This window comes from Elephantulus edwardii, unplaced genomic scaffold, assembly GCF_000299155.1.
Source record: "Elephantulus edwardii isolate Elephantulus edwardi_28Jun2011 unplaced genomic scaffold, EleEdw1.0 scaffold00097, whole genome shotgun sequence".
In the NCBI taxonomy this organism is placed as follows: Eukaryota; Metazoa; Chordata; class Mammalia; order Macroscelidea; family Macroscelididae; genus Elephantulus; species Elephantulus edwardii.
The window spans coordinates 11,927,509-11,954,760 of NW_006399847.1; the positions used below are offsets into that span (position 1 = coordinate 11,927,509).

At 42.3% G+C, this 27,252-nt stretch overlaps 1 protein-coding gene and 1 pseudogene across 1 annotated transcript in view; both read left to right on the forward strand.

Moving 5' to 3' along the window:
- The window catches only part of SOGA2 (SOGA family member 2), a 200,715-nt gene that overhangs the window by 71,060 nt on the left and 102,403 nt on the right, over window positions 1-27,252 (forward strand). The gene's annotated exons all lie outside the window — the stretch shown is intronic.
- LOC102845858 lies at window positions 16,339-22,146 on the forward strand (annotated as a pseudogene).

Here is a 27,252-nt window from a genome sequence, read left to right on the forward strand (position 1 = left end):
CTGGGCTCTATGAGGAGAAATGTGGGGTCAAGATTGGTGAAGATTTATCAACAATCTGCGTTATGCAGATAACACAACCCTGCTTGCTGAAACTGAGGAGGACCTGAAGCACCTGCTACAGAGGGTCAAGGACTGCAGCCTCCAATATGGATTGAGGCTCAATGTCAAGAAGACAAAGATTCTCACCACTGGACCAATTGGCAGCATCAGGATGGATGGTGAAGAGATTGAGATTGTTCACAGCTTTAGTTTGCTTGGCTCCACAGTCAACACTCTTGGCACCAGCAGCCAGGAAATGAAAAGATGTATTGCTATGGGAAAGTCTGCTGTTAGGGACCTCTCCAAAGTACTGAAGAGCAATGGTGTCTCTTTGAAGACTAAGGTGCGTCTGATACAGGCCATGGTCTTTGCTATCACTTGTTATGCATCAGAGAGTTGGACAATGACTAAGGAGGATAGAAGGAGAATTGATGCTTTTGAGCTGTGGTGCTGGAGAAAAGTATTGAGGGTACCAAGGACTGCTAGGAAAACAAACAGATTTGTCCTGGAAAGGGTTAAACCGGGTGGCTCCTTGGAGGCAAGGATTCTAAGGCTCCGTCTAACATAATTTGGACATGTTGCAAGGAGGGACACGTCCTTGGAGAGGGACATCATGCATGGTAGGGTGGAGGGACAGCACAGAAGGGGAAGGCTCCCTATGAGATGGATTGATTCAGTGATTGGGATAATCGGGATGGGTGTATTGGAGACGGTGCGATTGGCACAGGACAGAGCAGAGTTTAGGGCTGTTGTACATAGGGTCGCTATGAGTCTCAGGCGTCTGAATGGTACATAACAACAACAACAACCATCTTTGATTCTTGCTAGTGCATTAATAAAATGTACAGGTTTTTTAAAATATAGATATTCCTTCGTTTAATTGGTCCAATAACTACAGATGAGAATGACAAAGGTTTTGTTTTGGTGTTTTTTTCCTTTGAAGATGAGACCTAAGAGGTTGTGGGTTTTTTCCAATTCTTTTAATTGCTTTGCTTACAGACTTCATATACATGATGTTTCTCACTATTATTTATTCACATTGTGTTTCATACAATCATTCCCATGCATTATGTTTTATAAAATTAATCATCACTGCACCTTGACCACCATTACTCTGTCTTTTCAGGTCTCTGCCAGATCTTTTCCATTTCCTTTACCCCCTCCCTCCACCCATCAAATTGTGCAACCCTATGATTTCACCCCTACCCATCCTCATCTCTTTGCTTTTACTCCTTACCCCCTTGGGTCCCCATATACATTTTACTAGTTATCCCTCTATGTTCACAATAATGGTCTCATTCAGTATTTGTCCTTATGGGACTCACTCAGCATAATGCTCTCCAGTCTCTCTCAAGTTATGTAGTATTTTTCAAAATCATTGCTTCTGAGTTCTTCCTAGTATTCCATTATGTGAATGTACCACAGTTTCTCAATCCATATTGTTGTGGCTGGACATTTGGGTTGTTTCTGTCTTCTTCCAATGGTGAATAATGCTGCTGTGAACATTGGTATACAAATAATTTGTTTCTCAGTTTAATTTTAATTTCCTTGGTGTATATTCCTAGTAGTGAAATAGCTGGGTCATACAGAGTTTCTATGTGCTCTTTTTGAGGAAATGCCAAACTGCCTTCTGCAGTGATTTTATACTCTCACCAACAGTGTATAGAGTTCCCACCTCTCCACATCCTCTCCAACATTTATTGATTGGTGCCCTGCTAAACTTTGCCATTGCCACTGGGATGAGATGGTATCTCATTGTGGTTTTGATATGCATCTTTCTTACTGTCACTGATTTTGAGCATTCCTTCATGTGTTTTTGGTCATCCTAATGTCTGCCTCTGTGAAAAGTTTTCCCATGTCTTTTGCTCATTTTGTAATTGGATTATCATTGTTTCTCTTGTTGAGGCCTAGTAGTAAACCCTTGTCTGAGATGGTATTGCCATATGTTTTTTATTTTTCTGTAGGTTTCCTTTTTACCCACTTGGAAAAAGTTTTTAATGAGCACAGAGATTTAATCTTCAGAAAGTTCCACTCATCAATTTTATCTTCTCCAGATTGTGTATTTGTGGCTGTATTTGTCAACCGCTTTATACCATAGACTAGGCCTTATAAGCTTTGTCCCACTTTGTCTCTGATGAACTTTATGGTTTGGGGCTCTACTCCCAGGTCTCTAATCTATTTTGAGTTGATTGTTGTGTGGGGGGTGAAATTTAGATTCTGCTTCAGCTTTCCAAGGTAGCAGTCCAGTTTTGCCAGCATCATTTGTTGGAGAAGTATAACACAGGTTTGTTTTGGGTTTTTTTATTATTTTAATAAAAGTTTACAGAGACTTTGGATTTCCGTTCTTTCATTGTTGCAGTTTTCTCCCTGCTAGCTCCTCCCTCACCGCTTTTCTTTTTGAAAAGTAAAGGAAAAAATTCTTTCATTGTTATTCAGTCCCCCCTCCCCCAAGTCCACTCCACTTGCTACCTTCTTTCTGGACTCTTGTACAACATAATATCTAATCGCATACCCCTTTTAAACAGTTCTCTCCCTCATCTATTTCAATGTTGTATACATTATTTATCCCCTCTTTTTCAGTCTCCTCCCAACCCCTGTGTCAGTCAGACAGAGGTTTTTAAGTCTGTCTTGTCAGCTCTTCATCCAAGAGAGAACAGGAATTGACATGAGCTGCTTTACAAGATACATCCAGTCATGACTCAGCAGGAGATGGGTCATGCCCATTTTCCTTCTCTATCCCTCAGGAATTGTCAAAAACAGGAGATTTTCCTGATTACCTCACTGTGCATCTCTTAGCATTTCTTCAGCAGAGATGCAATCTCACCTGAAGTTTTCTTTTTTGATAGGCTGTAATGGTGCCCAAAACTTGGGCTTTCTTTAATCCATAGGATTTGAGGTAATTAAAGACAGTGCATAAGTCTGCAGATTGATTAATCTGATCCATCATGAGTTTGGTACTTCAGTCACAGGAGTCTTGTTAAATTCCTATTTGGTAAGTCTGTAGAAATATGGTTTTAGATAAGCTGTATTTGTGTTACTTAGTACTTCAGTAAGGTTTTGCCAAAAATTGTTAATGGTTATTCAATATATAATAATGATGCACAATACTTAGACACTCTCTCATTTCTTATTATTTAGACTCTGTATTATTGAGGAGCAGTGATGTCAATTTGATGCCTTTGAGTTGTAGTGCTGGAGAAGATTCTCCGTGGACTGCCAAAAGAACAAACATATAAGTCTTTGAGAAGAGACAGCCAGAGTGCTCCTTAGAGGCAAGGATGGCAAAGCTTTGCTTGAGCACCTTGGGCATGTTGCTAAGAGAGGCTTTTCCATGGAGAGGGAAATCATGCTTGGAAAGGTGGAGGGTCAGCAAAAGAGAGGAGGGTCTTCGACCAGATGGATTGACACAGCAACTGCAGCAGTGGGTCCCAAGAATGCCAGAGATTGTAGGGATAGCACAGAATGGGACAGAGTTCAGATCTGTTGTTCATAGGAATCATACTCAACAGCTCCTAACAACAATAATAATTCATCTCTTAAACTCAAAGGACCTGAGTAAATTATGAAGTCTTGGTTATCAGAAGCTTTTGATAAATCAATAGATTAAAACAAGACATGGTGACATGGCACAAGGAGGCAAGACTATATTGTTGCAAATTGTGTTGCTAATCCAAGAGACCAGAGGACAAAGTTTAAAAAATAGAGACTAAGAGGGCTTGCATGTAGCAGAGTTGTGGGTCTCTATCAAGTATCCCTTCTTTTCTTTACTTATTGTAGCCAGCAAGACACAGTTGAAATGCCTTCTTCAAGTAGCAGTCCAGGAACAAGAGAAGGAATGAACAAGAAGAGGGTAGGGAGTGTGCAGGGAGAGGGTTGTCCTTGTTTCACATACCTGCATTTGAGATCATGCTTAAAGGCTTAAAGCCTTTGAGTGAAAGGCTTAAGCACCACACCCCACCCCACACAGAAATGATGCCAGGTGCTTTAAACTCACTGATGCCATACAGCTCGCCCCTCTGCAAAGTGCATCCCTACCTAGTGTGAAGTCTTGCAGTAAATGCTTGCTGTTCTCAAGCAGAAAAGAATAGTGACCTGTGTCTAAGGTTTATCCTGGAGACCAGTAACTTCATTCATTATCAGGTCAGTGCTCCATCACTCACTGAGCAGAGCAACTACCAGGACAGCTCTGATTTCAAGGGCAGTGGAGGAACGCCGACTGTCTGGGACTGAAGAGTTGCTTACATTTTCTTCCCTGTAGCTAGGAGTGCACAGCTCAGCTCTTTCTTTTGGCTTTTATTTTGTCATGAGACCATTTCCCCAAGGGCACGCTGAGAATCTCCTAACAGGGAGTTGAAGAGGTTCTCACGTGTCACAGTGAACACACAATGTGCTTTGATAAAAGCATGTATCAAAAAGAAGAAGCCATAATGAGATCCTCATTACAAGGGAACTATCCTGCCAAGGTCAGAATTTATAAAGAAGTGTGTAATGGTGCCAGTGACAAGCTGTTTTAATACTAGAAAACACTCGACTCAAGTCCATGCCCCTAAAGCATGAAGAGGGTACAAAGAGAGGTGGCTGCATGCTGACTGACAGGAAGAGTACTGGCTTGGGATTCTGGGTGTCCCAGCTGACTGAGGAGTTCACACCATGCACCCCCAGAGTCCTGAGGATTTGGTGTGCCCCAGGACTTTGCTGAGACCCTGGATTTTTGTGTTTTATAGAGTGGCATTCTTTTTCAGTGGTATAAAACACACAATTGAAGTGACTCTAGTAGTAGCACAAGCCCACTGCTCTGTGTTTGTCTCCCCTAAACTTCCCCCTCTGCTTATCAGAGCTCTGGAAAGTCAGACCATGCCATTCCCCACCTCTGACACAGGAGGAAACCATACTGCAGTGAATGGTGCTTGGTGACTTCTGACCCAGGCTTCCTCTGACACTCCTCCTCAGAGGGAGCCATGGTAATATTGGAAGGGCCAATTCCTGAGGGAAGAGAGGACAGGGTTCAGGTACTGGCTCTGTGATGATAGGCAAGAACTTACCTTCCCTATGCTGGCTTCCTTACACGAGCAACAAGAGTATATTGCGAGTATATTGCGCTTTACAGAATGAGAATTCGAGATCTTGACTATAAAGTGTTTGCTACTAGTGGGAGCAGGTTATTAGATGAGGAATGCATACAATGTGCTTGCTAGTTTATGCAAAGTTTTTAATTGTCACCTCATCAAAGAGTGCTTTAACTCCTTAGAATGTAAATGCTAGAAGGGTGTTGATACTATAAGATGTACAGACTAAAAGTAGATGGTTTGCCAAAGCTCTGCCTAGGAATAGATCTGATGCTCTTGAGTTACTCATTTCCCTTCCCTCTTTTGTTACCTCTGTTCTTTTCCTTCATGTTTTTTCTTTTCTCCCCACATTTCCATAAATGGCAAAGTGTGTGTGTGTGTATTCATGAGACAGACAGAAGGAAAGGAACAATGAGAAAATACTCCTGCCTTGTGTTCAGTAAGGTTTAGTATTTTGTGACTCTGCATGAAAGTTCTGATTTTCCCCACTAGTACTATCTAGTTAATTATAGAAAAAATTAATAATTAAATTTTGTGGAAAGAAATTATGTACTTGACTGAAGAAATTATACATATGATAGATGATTAGAATATACTGGCATAAAATGTGTCAATATCTAGGAGAAACTAGAGTTATAATAAAATAAAAATTTAAATATGTGTTGTAGTGGGATCTTGGGAGAAATAAACCTTGTTAGAGCTTTAGTGGCTGTTTAAAAACTGCCTTCAATATATTCATAAACAGTATAATTCCAACCGAATGTGTGTTTTACAGATTAAAAACAGACTAAGTAATCTTAGCTTTTTGTCCATAAAAGGAGAATTGAGAGAATGTATAATGGTATACAGATAGACAGTTCATAGATCCCTGCTATTCAGTGATATATAAACTATAAAATTCATAGTGACATCCAAATATAACTTGGACTACCAATCCTTAGCACTTTTAGTAGGGTGCTTTGTGTGATCCTTAACTGCCGTCGATGTGACTCTTGCTCACCCTCTTCTCCATGAGTAGAACTGTCCCACAAAGCTCTCGGGCTGTAATTCTGCCACATGTTTTCTCACAGAGCAGCTGCTGATTCAAACCACCAATCTTTAAGCTAGCAGCCAGGTGCTTTAACCACTGGTCTACCAGAAGTTCTTCATACTGTAGCTGTTGTTGTTAGGTGCTATCAAGTATACCTATCAACAGCCAACCTCCTGCCCTCCTCTACTCATGCCATTATCTCTTACACATCTCTGTAACAGCCCATTGCTGAAGTCACCATGTCACTTCATCTCGTTGGAGGTTTTCATCTCCTTCACTGACCCTCCATCGTTCCAAGCATGATGTCCCTTTCCAAGGAATAGACTCGCCTAGCTACATGTCCAAAGTAATCAGAGATACTGAGCCTCACCATCTTTGCCTCCAAGGAGCACCTTGGCTGTACTTTTTCCAAGACCTATCTGTTCTTTTGGCTGTCAACGGGATACTCAGTACCCTTCTCCAGAACCACAACTCCAAAGTATCAATTCTTCTTCTGTCATCCTTATTCATTGTCCAACTCTCTGATGTGTGGCATGTGATTGAAAAGACTGGGGCCTGAATCAGGCAAACCTTAGTCTTTAAACTCACATCATTGCTCCTCAGCATTTTGTAGTAGGTGATCATAATTGTATGTGACTGGTGAACTGATAAAAGAGATGAGACACAGAGAGAGAAAGTGAGGGGGAAACTGCCATATGATGATGGAGGCAGATGCCAAGAATGCTAAGATATTTGCTACACCAGAGTAATTAACTCTTGCTTTGGTGATGGTGGTGGTGGTGGTGGTAGTAGGTGCTGCAGAGTCGACCATGACTCATAGTGACCCTGTGAACAGTGCATTTTAACCCTGCACTATCCTGGGCCATCCTCATCATCTTTGTTATTTTTTTTATATTGTGGAGTTGGAACCTACCCATAGCTGACTCTCTAGCAAGTTTTCAGAGGCAGTAAATAATACTGGAGGAAATTGCCCATCCTTTATTTGTGGAGCCGCTGGTCGATCTGAATCACATGCCTTTACATTGGCAGTAGTATTCATTACCACTAAGCTACTCTAGGCCCATGAAAAGTCTGAATTTAAAGTAAAACTAGGAGTCTTTGTCCACAGTGAAGGAGACTTTGTGACAGAGGTGTTGGAAAGAAGGCGGCTGTCCAAGAAAGGATGACCCTGTAGATGGGGTTCCTTCCAGGGAGACGAGCAGGGGCGAGGGGGGCGGGCGGGGGGTGTCTGTCCTGAGACCTGCCTTCTGTGTAAGGCCTGCCTTCACATAAAAGCCCACACGGGACACATTTTTTTCCAGTGAACATCAGTGTCTGTTGAGATGAGATGTCATGTATTTATTTGCATGTTTGGCTGTTGCCCTGAGAGAGAGGCCTTTCAGTGATTTTATCTCAGACTGTGCTTTTCAGCTTCCATGTAAAGTCCAAGACAGGCTGGTTGTACAGAAAAACCTCTTTTCATCTCTTTTCTCTTTATTTCCCTTTTCTTTTGAGTAATGTTTTCACTGTTTTTCTGGTTCAGCCAATTTCCCTCTGCCCATTTATTTTATTTTAACATGTTTGAAGAATAACCTGTCAGTCCCCTAGTTGTGTCTTCAATTGGTAATTAGAATCTAGCAGCAGGGAAGAGTGTAGGCATCATTGGCATAATTAATTGGACTGATTTACCCTATGAGTTGTGTGACACCATTGTGAAAATTTGACCTGCTTCTAAAATGATAGAAAATAATACGCACTCTTTGGGGGAAAGAATTTTATTTTTGAGTTAAAATTTCAATTTTACCAAACCATTAATTGACCATATACCATAGTAAGACATTTCCACAACAGATTTTATATGACCCATGATAGGAATTTAGGATCTTAAATGACCTAAAGTCTATGCATATACAGAAAGAATTTAAAAAAATCCCAGGCAGTTGAAGACCTTTAAAATCATTGGGGATGATAAATAACATATCCTTAAGAAAGAAACAAAAGAAAATGACATAGAAAAAAAAGACTAGTTAGCATTTGAAAATATTAACCGGGGGGGGGGGCGGAATCATCATTTAGCTGGTTCATTCTTGCTTTTTTAATGACTGTCCCTTACTAAGCATATTACATTTAATCCCTATAACAACCCTTTATATAACATTGGTGCTTCTGTTGTTATCGCTTTTAAATTGAAAAATTGGGGCACCAGAAGTTCAAGGTACTTGTCAGGGTCACTGGATGTGTTGGCACTTGGATGTGCCCCATGTTCTTAATTTACCTCACTTTTTACAGAAATAACCAACAGTTTGTGAAGATGTTGGGCCAATTTAGGAATAAAATTAATTATCCAATTTGAATTTTCAGAGTTGATAGTGCTAATGCGAAACCTCTACTTGGACCAAGAGGCATTTGTCAGAACAGAGCAAGGAAACACTGCATGGTTCAGAATTGGGAAGGACACATGCCAGGGATGTGTCCTGTCTCCATACCTTTTCAACCTGTATGCAGAACATATTATCCAGGAGACTGGGCTCTATGAGGAGAAATGTGGGGTCAAGATTGGTGAAGATCTATCAACAATCTGCGTTAGGCAGATGACACAACCCTGCTTGCTGAAACTGAGGAGGACCTGAAATGCTTGCTGCAGAGGGTCAAGGACTGCAGCCTCCAATATGGATTGAGGCTCAATGTCTCGAAGACAAAGATTCTCACCACTGGGCCAATTGGCAGCATCAGGATGGATGGTGAAGAGATTGAGATTTTTCACAGCTTTAGTTTGCTTGGCTCCACAGTCAACACTCTTGGCACCAGCAGCCAGGAAATGAAAAGATGTATTGCTATGGGGAAAGTCTGCTGTTAGGGACCTCTCCAAAGTACTGAAGAGCAGTGGTGTCTCTTTGGAGACTAAGGTGCGTCTGATACAGGCCATGGTCTTTGCTATCACTTGTTATGCATCAGAGAGTTGGACAATGACTAAGGAGGATAGAAGGAGAATTGATGCCTTTGAGCTGTGGTGCTGGAGAAGAGTATTGAGGGTACCAAGGACTGCTAGGAAAACAAACAGATTCATCCTGGAAAGGGTTAAACCGGGTGGCTCCTTGGAGGCAAGGATTCTGAGGCTCCATCTAACATACTTTGGACATGTTGTAAGGAGGGACCAGTCCTTGGAGAGGGACATCATGCTTGGGAGGGTGGAGGGACAGCGCAGGAGGAGAAGGCCCTCTATGAGGTGGACTGATTCAATGACTGGGGTAATCGGGATGGGTGTATCGGAGACAGTGCGATTGGCAGAGTTTAGGGCTGTTGTACATAGGGTCGCTATCAGTCTGAAGCGACTCGACGGCCCATAACAACAACATATTGTAGAGGCTATTTAAAACTTGACTAAATTAGACATTTGACTGTGGGGAAATTGATTATGAGTTGGTGTCACTTGGACAGTGAGTGAGGGATGGAAAAGTAGCCCATGTAATTTGGTTATAAAGGAACTAGCAGAATCTGCACACTGGAAGGAGTGGCTGGTGAATACAGCAATATTTCACTGCCTTTCAATAAGAGCCACCTTGGAATGATTGCCTAATGTATTTCTTGTCCTTCATGTTCTTTATTGCAGAGCACAGACTTGGGGCTTTGTAGACAGAGAGCACGTAGCCCATGGGAGTTCCTTAGTTGGGCATCTGGAAAGACCTGCCCACAAAAAGATCTGGGTCTAGTCAGACCTGAGGACCCTCAGAGAGCAGTCTAATACAATGGCTGTAATACAAGGCCCTGCCTGAGCTGTTAGGAGCCCTGGCGTCATGGTATGTAACCAGTCAGACTACTATTTCAAAAGTCAGCAGTTTGAATCCACCAGCTGCTCCATAGAAAAGATGGACAGGCTCCTTCTGTAATTCTTTGTGGCCTGGAAATCTGATAGAGGGAGCCTCCGTGTGGGAACCAACTTGCTGGCAGCAGGTTTGGTTTTGGTTTTGTAACTTAGCTGTTACAGGACTGTGGTGGAAACACCTGCTTTGTTGACAGATGGTGTTTTTAAATACTATCTGGAATTTTCACCCTTATAAATACAACTGTCATGTTGCAAATATACATGACTGGGGACAAAAACCTTGAAGCTCGTGTTTCCACACAAGATCATTTTGTTTTGGTCATGAAATACCAAGGCTGTGTGCATTTTCCCTCAGAATGCCTGAAGTCCAAAGGAGTCCTGTTAGGGCAGCTGACTTGGGTAAGGCGAGGTAGGATGGCCGGAGGGCACAGAGTCATCCAGCCCACCTGTGTCCTTCTCTCTATGGCTCTGAGCCTGACTTTTGCTCCTTCAATGGAAGTTCTTTGTTCCCAGTTATATTTTCAGAGAAGCAGGTTTAATTTTCCAGTTTACAGTGAAGCACCTCCTCAGAGATTAGCCCACTTTCTAACTATTTTTTTTTTTCTCTCTCTCTGTCCTGTAAGCAGCTCTTTGGTCTCTAGAGTTACTCACACAGCAACTGTCCTGCCAATATCTTTCTGGTCTTACCAAATTGAGTCAGATTGGTGGAGGCTAACAGAGACATGATGCTTTGGGAAATCACTATGAGGGATTGCTCTTGAGTGCTGAAGAGCAGTGACTGAAGATGAAGGTGCACCTGATTCAAATCATAACCTTTTCAGTTACTTGCTAAGCATCTGGGAGTTGGGCAGTGAATAAAGATGACAGAAGAAGAATCAATGCCTTTGAGCTGTGTTGTTGGAGAAGAGTATTGAATATCCCATGGACTGCAAGGACAAACAAATAAAGGTCTTGGAAGAGGTAGAACCAGGGTGCTCCTAGTAGGCAAGGATATCTTCATCTCACATACTTTTGGGCATGTTGTTATGAGGGGCCAGTCCCTGGGAAAGGACATCATGCTAAGAAAGGAGGGTTAGCAAAGGAGGGGAAGGCCATTAAAGAGATAGATTGACACATTGTAACGGTGGGCTTGAGTATGTCAGAAATTATGAGAATGGCACAGAGTAGGGCATGGCTCAGATCCATTTCATAGGATTGCTATGAATTGTACTAGACTTGCTGGCCCCTAACAACAATAACAACAGAGACAATGGTACAGGAAAGGGCAGGGTTCAGATGTGTTATTTACAGGGTTGCTGTGAGCCATAGTGACTGGATGGTACCAAACAACAGCACAATAATGGAGACTAAGGGAAGCTGTGATGGCAGAGTGCATAGTGTGTTGCCCCACTAACCAAGAAATCAGCAGTTCGAACCCAGCAGCTACCCCATGGGAGAAAGATGGGTGGTGTTATTCGTGAAGATTACCAGCATCAGAAACCTGATGGAGGGTTGCTGGGGGTAGAGACAAATCCATGGTAGTGGTGTTTTATTGTTCTGGTTTGGGAATTTATTTTTTTTTTTAAGTAGAGACTAGGGAGTGTTGTGTTTACATCTAATTATGATGAGGGAGGAGATACCTCACCTCCCTTATATCACTTGAAAAATGTGCCCTGGTCAGGTGCATAAAGGAGGGAATCAAAGTGGCCACTGTTCAGGATTAGAGCTGCTGAGGGTTTTCCCAAAGGGACACAAATGGCTTTTCTGCAGATCAACACCAGCTATTTCTGGGGTAGGTGGGTGGGTGATTCATGGGACAGAGCCAGCCAGATGACAAGCAGATGAGGATTAGCAGGTCACAGTGGGGGGAGTCTGCTGAGGAGCCTCAGACCTGAGGGCAATTCAGAGTGCAGCCATTTGCAATTTGTAGATGTCCACTAGCCCCTTCTTTGTTCTCTGTGTAAAGACAGATTTAATGATCCCCAGTAGCAAGGTTTGTGCCTCAAATCCTACTTGAGACATAATCCTCCAGTATCATTTCCTGTGCAAGTCTGTCTCACTTGAGAGGCCACGGGTACAACTCAACCCTCCATGACTTCAGGTGGGGCAGGTAGTGTTGGATTTATCGGCATTTGTGCTTGTGTGGCTTTGTTATTGTGTGTGTATTCTTTTCTTCATTAAGAAGTCAATTCTATGTATTGTCCTTAAAAAATAAATGTCTTTGTTGGGGAAAAAATACATTCACTCTCTAATTATGACTATTTGGAGAAATTAAAAAAAAATACACACTCACCATGTGGAACCAGTTCAGACTCCATAATTCTCCCTCAGGTTTCCAGGACAGTATGTCATAAAGGGAGGAGACTGCACATCTTACCTAGGGAGCCACTGGTGGATTCAAACTGCCTGACACCCATGGCCTTTCTTATCAGTGTGACTTGATAAGCACAGTGTCACCAGAGCTCCCAAAAGATGAAAATAAAGTCAACCATAATTCAAGTATTCATTAATAACACTGATTAGCATTTTAATATATTTGCTTCCAAACATTTTTCAAGACAAAAATACTGTATCTTGGTTGAGATTATATTAAGTATTTCATTTTTGTCCTTCATTTTAAAAAACATTTACTTTTTAATGAAAATTCTTCCATGTCCTTAACATTTTTAGTTGTAACAGTTATCCAAGAATGCGTTAAAATGGGAAATTTAAAACTTGTATACATGCTTTTCCCATTTTATGAAAATTTTCGAATGTGCAACAAAACTGAATTTTACACCTAACACCTCTTTTAGATTCACATTAACATTTTTATGCCTGCTCTATCTCATATCTATTTGTCTATACATTTATCAGTTAGCCTATTTTAATTTTTATGCATTTGAAAATAAATTACAGATACCAGTTTGTTGCTGCTTTTTACCATTGACTCTGAACTGACACATAGCTGACCCTCTGTGGGGTTTTCAGAGGCTATAAATTACAAAGGAGATTACCCAGTGGAGCAGCTAGTAGACTGAAACTTCATACCTTTGAGTTGATAGTGAAACACTTTACCATGAAGCCATGAGAGCACCTTGATACTGATTTACTTCTCCCAAAATGCTTCTCATTAACTTGATCTCAGTTGGGTTTTTTTCTTGGTTTGTTTTCAATTTACATATACTGAAACATATGCATCTTAACTCTGCTTTTGCCCAGTTTTGACAAATGTATGCATAAAGGGTTTTTTGGTAAGTCAGTGGGCTCTTATTTGAAAGATATTTAAAGTCACAATGGCAGGTCAAGACTATGTAGGCAGATCATAGTCAGGGTCAGAAACCACTGCGAAGTCCTTTATATGCTCTATTTCTTGAAAACTAGAAAAATAAGTACTAAATAATTTCTCATGTTAAGTGCCTGTGGGGGAAAGAAAAATCAGTGATTTGTTTGTTCTGAAAAGATGGTAAAAATTTTCTTTTAAGTCATGATTTACTGTGGTTTTGGTGAAAGTTTACACAGCAAATTACTTTTTTAAAGGCAACAGTTATTCATTGAGCGCCTATTACTTACTAGATATTATTCCAAATACTTTGGACACAGAGAGCAAACAGATCCCTGCCCTCACAGAGTCTAGCGTTTCCTGCTTCACGTGCGCCCTGGGCAAGTCTGTACCTCTCTGTGCCTCAGCTGCCAAATAGGAGGAATATGCAGACTCAGCACAGATCATGGATAACATGCTTGCTGTTCTGTAGATGCCAAACAAGACCCTTACCCCTCGCCCTAGCCTATCTATGTTGATTTTTTAATAAGAGAGCACACTGGGGCTAGGGGGTTGGAGCTGGATTATCTGCTGTGCAGTGGTGATGGTAGAAGGGCTGTGCAGGGCCGATGATGGCTACACAAATTGTTGATGCTGCTGCTGCTGTTTCTTGGTGACTGCCTTGCTGGCTAGGTCCTTGGCCTTCTATGTAGCTGCCAGAGCTGTCTCTTCCCTTTTCCTTGGCTTCTTTGGCAGTTTCAACAAGTGTCTTAGAAGGGGTTTCACCTTGTAGCTTGGTGGAGATGTATTCAAAACCCTTCATAGTCTTGGTCACATTGCTTTTAAATCGAGCCAGACCAAATTCCTGGACAGCTCTGGAGACACCAGAAAAGCTACAGGAGACCCAGGCTTCCTGGCGGATTACGGTCCAAGCACTGTTAGCAGAGTTCACACAGTCAATACAGCGTTCCTCCACCACTATAAGCTGGGCATAGTTGATGTTCCAGGTGAAGGTGATCATGGTCTGATTCTGTGGGTCCACAATAGATTCCTCCAGGATGCACACAGAGTGAGCAACATTGGCAGAAAACAATTGCTCAGCCCAGCGGGGCATGCTGTTGGTCTTGGTCAGGAGTCTCTGGGACAGGAGTTTCTGGTCAGGGATAACCTCCTGGTGTACTGTGTCTTCCATCAAGACATGTTTGCTGTAGGGATTTGGGTACTACTGCCAGAAGGCGGTGGACATTTGGTCCCAGGAACTCCAGAGCATGCTCTGGTCCAGAAAATATTTCACCATTGTCCCAGCTGGGAAGGGCTCAACAACCTCAAAGCATTAGGAGTAGGGAGCCCAGGGGCACGTCTAGGCCAGGCCAGAGCTCAGGGTGTGCCCGCCAGGCTCACTCAGTCACAACGGTAACGTGCCCCAGCAGATTCTATTTCTATTAAACAATCACTACACAAATTGCACAGTGACTGACTAATGTTTTTACAGTGTGTCAACATTTGTTCTTGCTTCTGGATATTTCCTTTCCATTAATCTGGTTCCTTTGGCCCCTTACTAGAGTAAATTATACTCTACTCGCTGTAATAATAATCTTCATTTTATGAGCTAGTGTATTGGTGAAAAAGTGAGTCAGTGCAGCTTCAAGTCAGGGTTTATGTAGTGTTACAGGCTCAGGGAATTTGCTTGTCTCAGCCAGTCCAGGAATTTTGCATATTTCAAGTAAGAATTTGATTTTTCCCCCCACATTTTTCTCTAAGAGGCAATATTTTATTACTATAATGTTTTTTCTACTCTTTTACAAAGTACTTCATACTCCTTTGTATTATTCTATACTCTTTTATAGCCGTCAAATCAGAACTGACTCACAGCTCATAACCCTCATAAAACTTCTGACCTTCCATTGGTTTTCTATGGCTATAAATCCCAGGGGAGGATATAACCCAGCTTTCTCCCTCGAGGCAGCTGGTGAATTCCAATGACCAGAGGCTCTGTCTGTGAGACAGCAGTGCAGCTCCATGTGGACTACACCACCAGCGCTCCTTGCTATTTCCTTAGATTGGGAAACTCTGGTAACCTAGTCATAAGAAGCTGCACTGCAATCTCAGAGGCACACAGCTTGAATCTACCAGCCATTCCATGGGAGAAGGATGAGTGTTGTCCTCTCGTGTGATTTACTGCCTCTGAAAACCCCTGGAGGGTCAGCTAAGAGTAGGTTATTTTGAGGCTTTAATCCATGCTGTGTTTGGATGCATATTTACACCATGTGAATTGTGGTCAGTACTTCTCCAGCATTCTTACTAGATTCTCTTAGAGACTGACTCACAGCAGCCTCACACAATGAAACAAGATATTAGCTGGTGTGTTGCTTGCTCTCTCCTTGACCTGCGATACATTTCCTGGAGCTGTTTCGTCATTCCATCTCATTGAGGGCCCCCATCATCTTTATTCCCTAGGCTTTAAGCCTGTCAGGTTTTTAAATGACACAGCCACACCATTGGTCTCAGACAATGTGCTTGTGAAGTGTCTCTTGGCCTCTTTGCCTCTCCTTCTCTTGGCAGCAAGGAGTCCCAAGCTGCCTCACACTTTACAGCTGTACTTTATTTCAGCCCAAACCTCTCCATATAAATGTCCTTTGCTTCTCCTCGTTCACTTTGCATGTTTTGTCTCCACTGTTGATTGCTTTCTTACTTTTCCAAATAAAGACTTAGCTGTCTGCAGCTTCAAATATTTTCAGAAATCATTTTAGTGCCAATACCTATTATTTTATAGTGGTGATGTATGTCATGAATGTAGTAATTTACAACCATTTATATAATAGGGATCAGCTATTTTACTGAAGAAAAGCAGAAAATCTTTGCATAAGAATACTCAGTGATTTGGGGCTCAGAAGTCTAGAAGAGAAAAAAAAAGGAGGGTAACCTCGCTTTTGGATACTGAGCTGTAGAAGCCCCATGTAGCAGTCAATGAGTGGATGGGCAGTGATGACAATCCTCAGCTCAGAGTGGACACAGTTTGAAGAATCACATCCAGAGAACCCTGAAATATTACTTGACTTCTGAGTTTACAGGTTTCCATTAATTTAGTTAGTTAGTTAGTTATTTTAATTTCTGTTAGCCAATGAGATGTGTAGCAAAGGTTCTTCTTAGAGGCAAAAGTGGTAAAACTTTGGATGACAAGATGGCTGCACCCAGTGGTGGATTCCAACCTTGTGAGCAGCACGATGGAGAGCAGAAGCAGGGCTGGGAAGTGATGCCGCCCAAGCGGCCGCAACTTGGGGCGGGATGCAAGACTGGAGGCTGTAGGCTCATTATGGTGCTGGAAGGGGCCAATCTGGAGACCGTCAAGGTAGGGAAGACATATGAGCTACTAAACTGAGACAAGCACAAGTCCATGTTGTTGAAGAATGGACAGGACCCTGGGGAATTGAGACCAGACATAGCTCAGTAGAGTTTACTGATGCTGATGCACAGTCCCCTGAACCAAGCTGGCTTGCTGCAGGTTTATATCACACCCAGAAGAATATGCTGATTGATGTGAACCCCCAGACTCGGATCCCCAGAACTTTTGATCCCTTCTGTCGCCTTTTACACAAAATCAGTGTTTGAGCAGCTGATGGCCCCCAGAAGCTGCTGAAGGTAAATAAGAATCATTGTTGGTGGGATTGTACAATCACTGTGGAAGGCAGTTTGGCTCTTCCTCAAAAAGATGAATATAGAAATTTCATTTGATGAAACTATTCCATTGTTTGGAATATACCCCAAGAAAAATGAGAACTGAGGCTCAAATGGAAACTTGTACCAATGTTCATAGAAGCATTATTCACCATCACAAGAACATGGAAACAGCCTAGATGTCCAGCCACAAATGAATGGATTGGGAAGTGTCGTACATACAATGGAATACTGTGCAGCACACAAGACCAATCATTTTGTAAATTACTACCCAACTTGGGAGGGATTGAGAGCATTATGCTGAGTGAACTAACTCAGTCCCACAAGAACAAATACTGTATAAAACCATTATTGTGGAATGAGTATGAGGATCTAAGGTGGGGGGAGGGTAGAAATAGAGGGGTGAGTATGGGGGTAAGGTGTTAATCATAGGGTTACACAATTCAATGGGTGGGTGGGGTGAACGAAATGGGAAGGATCTTTTGTGGAAAAACAATATATTCAAACTTTGTAAATAAATCAGAGTAATATTTTTAAAAAGATGCACACTCAAAAAAATAAATAAGAGAAAGGAAACAAGATGGGCAAAAAAAAAAAAAAAAAGAATCCAGTGTTCAAACACTTCCAGTTGGATGTATGAAAATTGGCACTTCTTTTTCCATCCCAGTTGTTAGTGATGTGCAAGAGTTGGTGCCCAGAAATGACCCTATTGTTCTGTGGTGGGGGCCTTTGCCCATGGCAAGGTCAATATGGAGTATACAGAGAAGATGTTTTCCATTAGCAGCTATCCCCTTTCTGCTGCCCTCACCTGTGCAAAACGGACCACAGGTTTTAAAGACGTATTGGGGGGTTGGGGGGTGTCATTTGACAGTCTTGAACTTTTGTTCAAAACACAAGACTGTTGATATTCCTCGCCCCTGTTCTGAACTAAGTGCTGGGTGATGACCTTCCTGCGTCAAGACTATGCAGTTTGGGGAAGCCAGGGCTGTATATTTGTTGTTATTCTATGTTGTTATGTGCCATTGAGTCCCTTATGACTCATACCGACCCTATGTACAACAGCTCTAAACTCTGCTCTATCCTGTGCCAATCACACTGCCTCCGAAACACCCATAAGTATTACCCCAGTCACTGAATCAATCCACCTCATAGAGGGTCTTCCCCTCCTGCAATGTCTTTCCGCCCACCCAAACATGATGTCCCTCTCCAAGGACCAGTCCCTCCTTACAACATGTTCCAAGTATGTCAGCTGAAGCCTCAGGATCCTTGCCTCCAAGGAGAAGCCCGGTTTAACCCTCTCCAGGATGAATCTGTTTGTTTTCTTGGCAGTCCATGATACCCTCAATACTCTTCTCCAGCACCACAGCTCAAAGGCGTCAATTCTCCTTCTATCCTCCCTAGTCATTGTTATGCATCTGATGCATAACAAGTGATTGCAAAGACCATGGCCTGTATCAGACATACCTTGGTCGCCAGAGAGATACCATTGCTCTTCAGTACTTTGGAGAGGTCCCTAACAGCAGACTTTCTCATCAAAATATGTCTTTTCATTTCCTGGCTGCTGTTGCCAAGAGTGTTGACTATGGAGCCAAGGAAACAAAAACTGTGAACAATCTCAATCTCTTCACTATCCATCCTGATGCTGCCAATTGGCCCAGTGGTGAGAATCTTTGTCTTCGAGACATTGAGCCTCAATCCATATTGGAGGCTGCAGTCCTTGACCCTCTGCAGCAAATGTTTCAGGTCCTCCTCAGTTTCAGCAAGCAGGGTTGTGTCATCTGCATAACGCAGATTGTTGATAGATCTTCCACCTATCCTGACGCCAAACCTCTCCTTATAGAGCCCAGCCTCTCGGATAATCTGTTCTGCATACAAGTTGAAAAGGTATGGAAATAGGACACATCTCTGGAGTACACCCTTCCCAATTTTGAACCCTGCGGTGTTTCCTTGCTCTGTTCTGACGACTGCCTCTTAGTCCAAGTATAAGTTTCGCATTAGCACGGTCAGGTGTTCTGGGATTCCCATTCTTCTCAGAGGCAGCCACAGTTTGTTATGATCCACACAGTCAAACGCCTTTGCATAATCAATGAAACACAGATAGACATTCTTCTGGTATTCTCTGCTTTCAGCTAAGATCCATCCAACATCAGCTACAATATCCCTAGTACCATGACCCCTTCTAAGCCCAGCCTGGACTTCTGGCAATTCTCTGCTGATGTGCTGTTCCATTCATTTTTGGATAATCTTCAGTAGAATCTTGCTTGCATGTGAAATCAATTATATTGTTCTATAATTTCCACACTCTGTTGGGTCACCCTTCTTTGGAATGGGAACAAATATAGATCTCTTCCAGTCAGTTGGCCAAGTGGGTGTTCTCCAGATTCCTTGGCACAATTTGGTGAGCACATCCAGGGCAGCATCTGTTATCTGAAATACATCAACTGGTATACCATCTATTCCTGGGGCCTTATTTTTTGCTATTTTCTTCAAAGCAGCCTGAACTACTTCCTTCATCACCATAGGCTCTTCCTCATATGGTGTTCCATTAAAGTCTTCTGTGTCTGCCAATTCCTTTTGATACAGTGACTCAGTATATTCTTTCCATATTCTTTTAATACTTTCTGGATCATTTAATATTCTGCCTAAAGCATCCTTGATTATAGCAACTCGAGGTTTGAATTTGTTCTTCAGTTCCTTGAGCTTAAGAAATGCTGAGCGAGTTTGGCCCTTTTGATTTTATGATTCAAGCTCCTTGCACATTTCATTGTAATATTTTACTTTGTCATCCCACGCTGCCTTTTGGAACATTCTATTCAGCTCTTTAGTATCTTGAATTCTTCCTTGTGTTTTGGCTTCTATGCACTTTTGTGCAATATTCAGAGTTTCTTCTGACATCCATTTTGGGGTGTTTTTTCCCTTCTCTGTCTTTGTAATGACCGTTTGCACTCTTCCTGGATGATACCTTTGACATCCTCTCACAACTCATTTACTCTTCGCTCATTAGTGTTGAAGGCATCAAACCTGTTCCTGAGATGGTTCTCAAATTCAGGTGGGATGAACTCAAAGTCATATTTTGGTTCCCGTGGATTTGGTTTAATTTTCCTCAGCTTCAACTTGAACTTGCATATGAGTAGTTGGTGGTCTGTTCCACAAATCAGCACCTGGCCTAGTTTTCACGACTGATATGGGCTTCTCCAGTGGTTCTTTCCACACATGTAATCAATCTTATTCTTATGCATACCATCTGGTGAAATCCACTGTGTCACCTACGTTTATGTTTCTTAATGTATTTGCAATGAATAAGTCATTGGTCGTGCAAAATTCAATCATTCTATCTCCAGCTTCATTTCTGTCACCAAATCCATGTTTTCCAACTACTAATTATTCTTCTCTGTTCCCAGCTTTTGCATTCCAGTCACCCATTATTATCAATGCATCCTGATTGCACATTTGGTCAAGCTCCGACTGTAAAAGTTGGTAGAAATCATCTATTTCTTCTTCTTTGGCTCTGGTTGTTGATGCACATGTCTGAATATTAGTGGTATTCCGTGGACTTCCTTGTAAGCATATGGATATTATCCTGTCACTCACAATGTTGTACTTCAAGACTGATCTAGAAATTACTTTTTTAACTGTGAAAGCAACCCCATTTTTTCTCACATTTTCATCTCCGGAGTAATATATAAATAGGTTTTTATAACTTAGTTGCTATGTGGGTGTTCCTAAAAAAAAAGAAAGAAAGAAAAAGAAAAAATGGTAAAACTTTGTCTCACATACTTTTGGCATGTTGTCAGCAGGGGCCAGGCCTTGGAAAAGACATCATGCTGGGAAAGGTGGAGGATCAGGGAGAGAGAGGAAGATGCTCAGCAAGATGGATTGACACAGTAATGGTGACAGGTCCTGAATATGAGGGAGATAGTGAGATGGCACAGGATAGGGCAAGGTTTGGACCTCGTGTTCATAGGATTGCTATGAGTTATTATTGACTTGACAACACACAACAGCAATTTGTATTCAAGAAGCCCTAGTGGAGCAGTGTGTAATGTGTCAGCCTGCTGAATTCACCACCTATTCCGTGGGAGAAAAATGTGTCCTCTCGTTTTGTAAAGCTGTAAGCTGCAATGGAGGTCTGCTCTGAGTCAGGACTCACTCACTGGCTGTGGGTAATTTGCATTTGCCTCCTTCACTATCAACCTCAATTTTAAGCCCGAAGTCTGTCCCTGAAACACTTCAGAAATTGAGAGCTTGTCAGTTTTGTCCCAACTGCTTGGAAGGCAGAAGTGAATTTAAAATAGGAAGCTTTAAGAATTGACATGATATATGCACACCCATGTTTATTGCGGCTTTGTTTACAATAGCAAGGAGTTGGAAACAACCTAAATTCCCATCAACAAACAGATGGGTAGAGAAGCTGTGGTATATTCACACAATGGAATACTATGCTGCATTGAAAAACAAGGAACTCATGCAATATTATTCAAAATGGGGGACCCTGGAGGACATTATGCTGAGTGAGGTATCTCAGTCACAAAGGGACAAATGCTATATGGTGCCACTGTTGTAGAATGAGGCTGACATCAGGGTGGGGGTAAGACTGAGAAAAACTGGATGAAATATGTTTACGGCATTGAAGTCTATGGGGGAGAGAATAGTCTAAAAGTATTATATTTTAGGGCATTATTTTTATCGTAGGAGTACGCAATGAGGGTTGCAGAGTGGATTATATTTGGGGGTAGGGGGTGGGGTTTGGGGAGGGCCGGGGGGATTGTGTATCAGTGAGGGAGTTTTTCTTTTGCTTTTCAAGGAGAGGAGCAAACAGGGGGGCGGCAGGGAGAAGGGTGCAACAATGAATGAATGGAATTCCAAAATCTCTGTAGATGTTCATTGAAAAATAAACAAACTAAATTATTTAAAAAAAGAATTGACATGAAAGTCCAAATAATTGCCCAACTTCATATTTTATTTAATCACATTCATTACCCAGGAAATGCATAAGCCTTAGATTGATTCAATTTAGAGTCACCCAAACTGACTACATTCTTCTTTTCAGTAGGAACCTAGAGCTGATTTGCTGACAGTTTACCAGGCTAAAAAGCTTAGAGTAACATTAATCAACTGGCATTTCTCCAATTCTAGGTCCTGTTTATTTGATACCCGTTCTCTCCATTATTTCCTGGAAGAGGCTTTTCACAGGGTCTCTGAGTCATCCACAGGAGAGAGCTAGGCATGCGTAGATCCCATATAACCTACCTTGTAGCTAGGGTCCCTGAGCTCTGGGCCTGAAGAGTTTCACATGCTCTACGCCAGCCAGTAGGAGACCATTTGTCCCCTGCAGATGGCACAGCTGTGGTGGTCCTTTGACAGGGGGTCCTGTGCAGTGTGACTGGGTACCTGCCTGTAGAGATGGAACAGATAAATATTTACATACTAGGTACTGGCGAAATGAGATGGACTGGCATGCAATATTTTTAATCAGATGATCATATGATCTACTATGCTGGAGATGAAAAAGTGAGGAAAAATAGGGTTGCTTTCATCGTTAAAAAAGTCATTTCTATATGCATCTTGAAATATAATATTGTGAGTGACAGGATAATAGCCATATACATACAAGGAAGTCCAGTGAATACCACTATCATTCAAATATATGCACCAACAACCAGAGGCAAAGAAAAGGAAATAGAAGATTTCTACCAAGTTTTGCAGTCAAGAGATTGATCGAACATGCAGTCAAAATGCATTAATAATAATGGGTGACTGGAATGCAAAAGCTGGAAACAGAGAAGAAAGATCAGTAGTTGGAAAGCATGGACTTCGTGACAGAAATGAAGCTGCAGATAGGATGATAGAATTTTGCACAGTGATTTATTCGTTGCAAATACATTTTACAAGAAACATAAACCCAGGCTATACACATGGATTTTACCTGGTGTTATGCATAGGAATCAGATAGATTACATGTGTGAAAAGAACCGCTGGAGAAGCTCAATGTCAGTTGTGAAAACTAGGCCAGGTGCTGACTGTGGAACAGATCACCAGCTATTAATAGGCAAGTTTAAGCTGAAGCTAAGGAAAGTGAAATCAAGCCCACAGGAAGCAAAATATGACCTTGAGTTCATCCCACCTGAATTTGTGTACCATCTCAGGAACAGGTTTGAGGCCTTGAACACTAATGAGCGAACACTAAATGAGGTATGGGAAGATATCAAGAATATCATCCAGGAAGAATGCAAAAGGTCGTTGCAAAGACAGAGGAGGAAGAACCGACCAAAATGGATGTCAGAAGAGACACTGAATATTGCACTAGAGCGCCGAGAAGCCAAAGCAGAGGGAAGAAATCAAGACATTAAGGAGCAGAACAGGAGATTTCAAAAAGCAGCACAAGACAAAGTAAAGTATTATAATGAATGTGCAAAGAGCTGGAGTCAGAAAATCAAAAGGGCCAAACTTGCTCAGCATTTCTAGCTCAGGGAACTGAAGAAGAAATTCAAGTCTCAAGTTGCAATACTTACAGATGCTTTGGGCAGAATATGATATGATCCTGCAAGTATTTAAAGAAGATGGAAAGAGTATACAGAGTCATTATACCAAAAGGAATTGGCAGACACAAGAATTTAATGAAACAACATATGAGCAAAAGCCTGTGGTGATGAAGGAAGAAGTTCAAACTACTTTGAAAGAATTGGCTAAGAGTAAGGCCCCAGGATTTGATGGTATACCAGTTGACATATTTCAACTAACAGATGCTGCTCTAGATGTGCTCACCAAATCGTGCCAAGAAATCTGGAGAACAACCACTTGACCAACTGACTGGAAATATATATTTGTTCCCATTCCAAAGAAAGGTGATACCACAGAGTGTGGGAATTACCAAGCAATATCATTAATATCACATTCAAGGAAGATTCTGCTGAAGATTATAAAAAAATGACTGGAACAGCACATCAACAGAGAACTACCAGAAGTGCATGCTGGGTTTAGAAGGGGTCGTGGTACTAGGGATATTGTGGCTAATGTTAGATGGATCTTGGCAGAAAGCAGGGAGTACCAGAAGAATGTCTATCTGTGTTTCATTGAGTATGCAAAGGCATTTGACTGTGTGGATCATAACAAACTGTGGCTGATTCTGAGAATGGGAATCCCAGAACACTTGATTGTGCTTATGCGAAACCTATACTTGGACCAGGCAGCAGTCACCAGAACAGAGCAAGGAAACACTGAATGGTTCAAAATTGGGAAGGGTGTACACCAGGGCTGTATCCTGTCTCCATACCTTTTCAATCTTTATGCAGAACAGATTATCCTGGAGGCTGGGCTCTATGAGGAGAAATGTGGCATCAGGATTGGAAGAAGACTCATCAACAGTCTGCATTATGCAGATCACACAACCCTGCGTTCTGAAACTGAGGAGGACCTGAAGCACTCGCTGCAGAAGATCAGGGACCACAGCCTTCAGTATGGATTAAGGCTCAATATAAAAAACATAAAGTTTCTCACCACTGGGCTGATTGGCAGCAACAGGATGGATGGTGAAGAGATTGAGATTGTTCACAGTTTTAGTTTGCTTGGCTCCACAGTCAAGACTCTTGGTACCAGGAGCTAGGAAATTAAAAGACGTATTGTGATAGTAAATCTGTGGTTAGAGACCTCTTTAACGTACTGGAGAGCAAAGATATCAGTCGGGAGACTAAGGTGTGCCTGATACAGGCCATGGTCTTTGAAATCACTTGCTATGCATCAGAGAGCTGGGCAATGACTAGGATGATAGAAGGAGAATTGATACCTTTGAGCTGTGGTGTTGGAGAAGAGTATTGAATATACCATGGACTGCTAAGAAAACAAACAGGTTTTTCCTGGAGAGAGTGAAGCCAGGCTGCTCCTTAGAGGCAAGGATTCTAAAGCTTTGTCTGACATACTTGGGACATGTTGCAAGAAGGGACCAGTCTTTGGAGAGGGATGCCATGCTTGGGGGCATGGAGAGACAGCACATGAGAGGAAGAACCTTGATGAGATGGACTGATTCAGTGACTGGGGTAAATGGGGGTAGGTGTGTCAGAGACTGTGAGATTGGCACTGGATAGGGCAGAGTTTAGGGCTGTTGTACATAGGGTCACAATGAGTCACAGGCTAACTCGACAGCACATAACAACACTAATCAGGAAATGTATCAGGGCCAAATCTTTTCTCCATACCTATTCAATCTGAGTAAATCATTTGAGAAACCAGGCTTTATGAAAAAGACTGTGGTGCCAGGATTGGGGCTAACACTCAACAGAAGCCTTAATTACACAGATGACACAACACTGCTTGCAGAAACTGAAGAAGACATAAAACAGTTGCTACAGAAGATAAAAGAAGTACAACTTCAACATGGATTGCCTCTCAACATGAAGACAAAAATCCTCACCACTGGACTAATAGTCTACATCATGGTAGATAGATAAAAGATTGATGTTGTGAACAATTTCATTTTATTTGGATCCACAATTAACACCCATGGGTGGAAGCAATGAGGAAATCCAGAGACATACTGCATTTGGGAAATAAGCTGTCAAGGACCTCTCCACAGTTTGAAAAAAGCAAGGATGTTAATGAGAAGCCTAATGTGCACCTGACCCGAGTCACTTATTGTCAGTTGCTTCCTTTGCATTTGAAAATTGAACAGTGAATAAGGATGATAAAAGAACCAATGTCTTTGAGTGGCAGTGTTGGAGAATACTGAATATCTTGTGAGCTGCCAGAAGAGTACGTAAATCTGTGAGGAGGTTAAACTAGGGTGCTTCTTAGAGGCAAGGATGAAACTGTCTTACAGAGTGTCACTGTGAATTGTATTTTCCTTGATGGCCCCTAATAACAAAAACTGCAGTAGCAGATTTTAACTGATGCTTAACCTGAAATGCCTTAGCTAAGTGGAGGGCCTGGAATTCTGAAAGGGAAAAGCTTTAAATGTGAGCAGGTGTGAAATGCTGTCTAGTTGACGACAGCTCATAATGACCCTAAGAACAACAGATCTGAACCTTACTCCTGCTCCATCATCACTGCTTCTGATGTACTGGAATCCACTATAACAGTCCATTGTTCCCAGAATGATATCTTCTTCCAAAGAGTGGCCCCTCCTAACAACATACTCAAAGCATGTGAGAGAAGTTTCACTATCCTTGCCTCTAAGGAGCATCCTTAAGGAGCTCTGGTGGCCTAGTAGCAAGAAGCTGTACTTCAATCCCAAAGGCATGCAGTTTGAGGCCACCAGTTGCTCCTCAGGAGAACGATGGGCAATCTCCTCCCAGGAGATTAACTGTCTCTGACAACCTGCCAGAAAGGTCAACTATGGGTCATTCTGACTCAACAGTACACAACAAGAAGAATGAGCATCCTGACCTGACCTCACCTTCTTCAAGACATGTTGTTGTTGTTGTTATGTGCCGTCGAGTCGTTTGCGACTCATAGTGACCCTATGTACAACAGCCCTAAACCGTGCTCTATCCTGTGCCAATCTCATTGCCTCTGACAAACCCATCCCGAGTACCCCAGTCACTGAATCAATCCACCTCATAGAGGGTCTTCCTCTCCTGTGCTGTCCCTCCACTCTACCCAGCATGATGTCCCTCTCTAAAGACTTGTCTCTCCTTACAACATGTCGAAAGTATGTCAGACGAAGCCCCAGAATCCTTGCCTCCAAGGAGCAGCCTGGTTTAATCCTCTCTACGATGAATCTGTTTGTTTTCTTGGCAGTCCATGGTACATTCAATACTCTTCTCCAGCACCACAGCTCAAAGGCGTCAATTCTCCTTCTATCCTCCCTAGTCATTGTCCAACTCTCTGATGCATAACAAGTGATTGCAAAAACCATGGCCTGTATCAGGCGGACCTTAGTCTCCAGAGAAACACTGTTGCTCTTCAGTATTTTGGAGAGTTCCCTAACTGCAGACTTTCCCATCGCAATACGTTTTTTTGATTTCCTGGCTACTGGTGCCAAGAGTGTTGACTGTGGAGCCGAGCAAACTGAAGCTGTGAACAATCTCAATCTCTTCACCATCCATCCTGATACTACCGATTGGTCCAGTGGTGAGAATTTTTGTCTTCTTAACATTGAGCCTCAGTCCATATTGAAGGCTGCAGTCCTTGACTCTCTGCAGTAAGTGCATGAGGTCCTCCTCAGTTTCAGGGAGCAAGGTTGTGTCATCTGCATAAAGCAGATTGTTGATAGATCGTCCACCAATCCTAACGCCACGCCTCTCCTCATAGAGCCCTGCCTCTCGGATAATCTGCTCTGCATACAGGTTGAAAAGGTATGGAGACAGGACACATCCCTGATGTACACCCTTCCCAATTTTGAACCATGCAGTGTTGCCCTGCTCTGTTCTGACGACTGCCTCTTGGTCCAAGTATAGGTTTCGCATTAGCACAATTAAATGTTCTG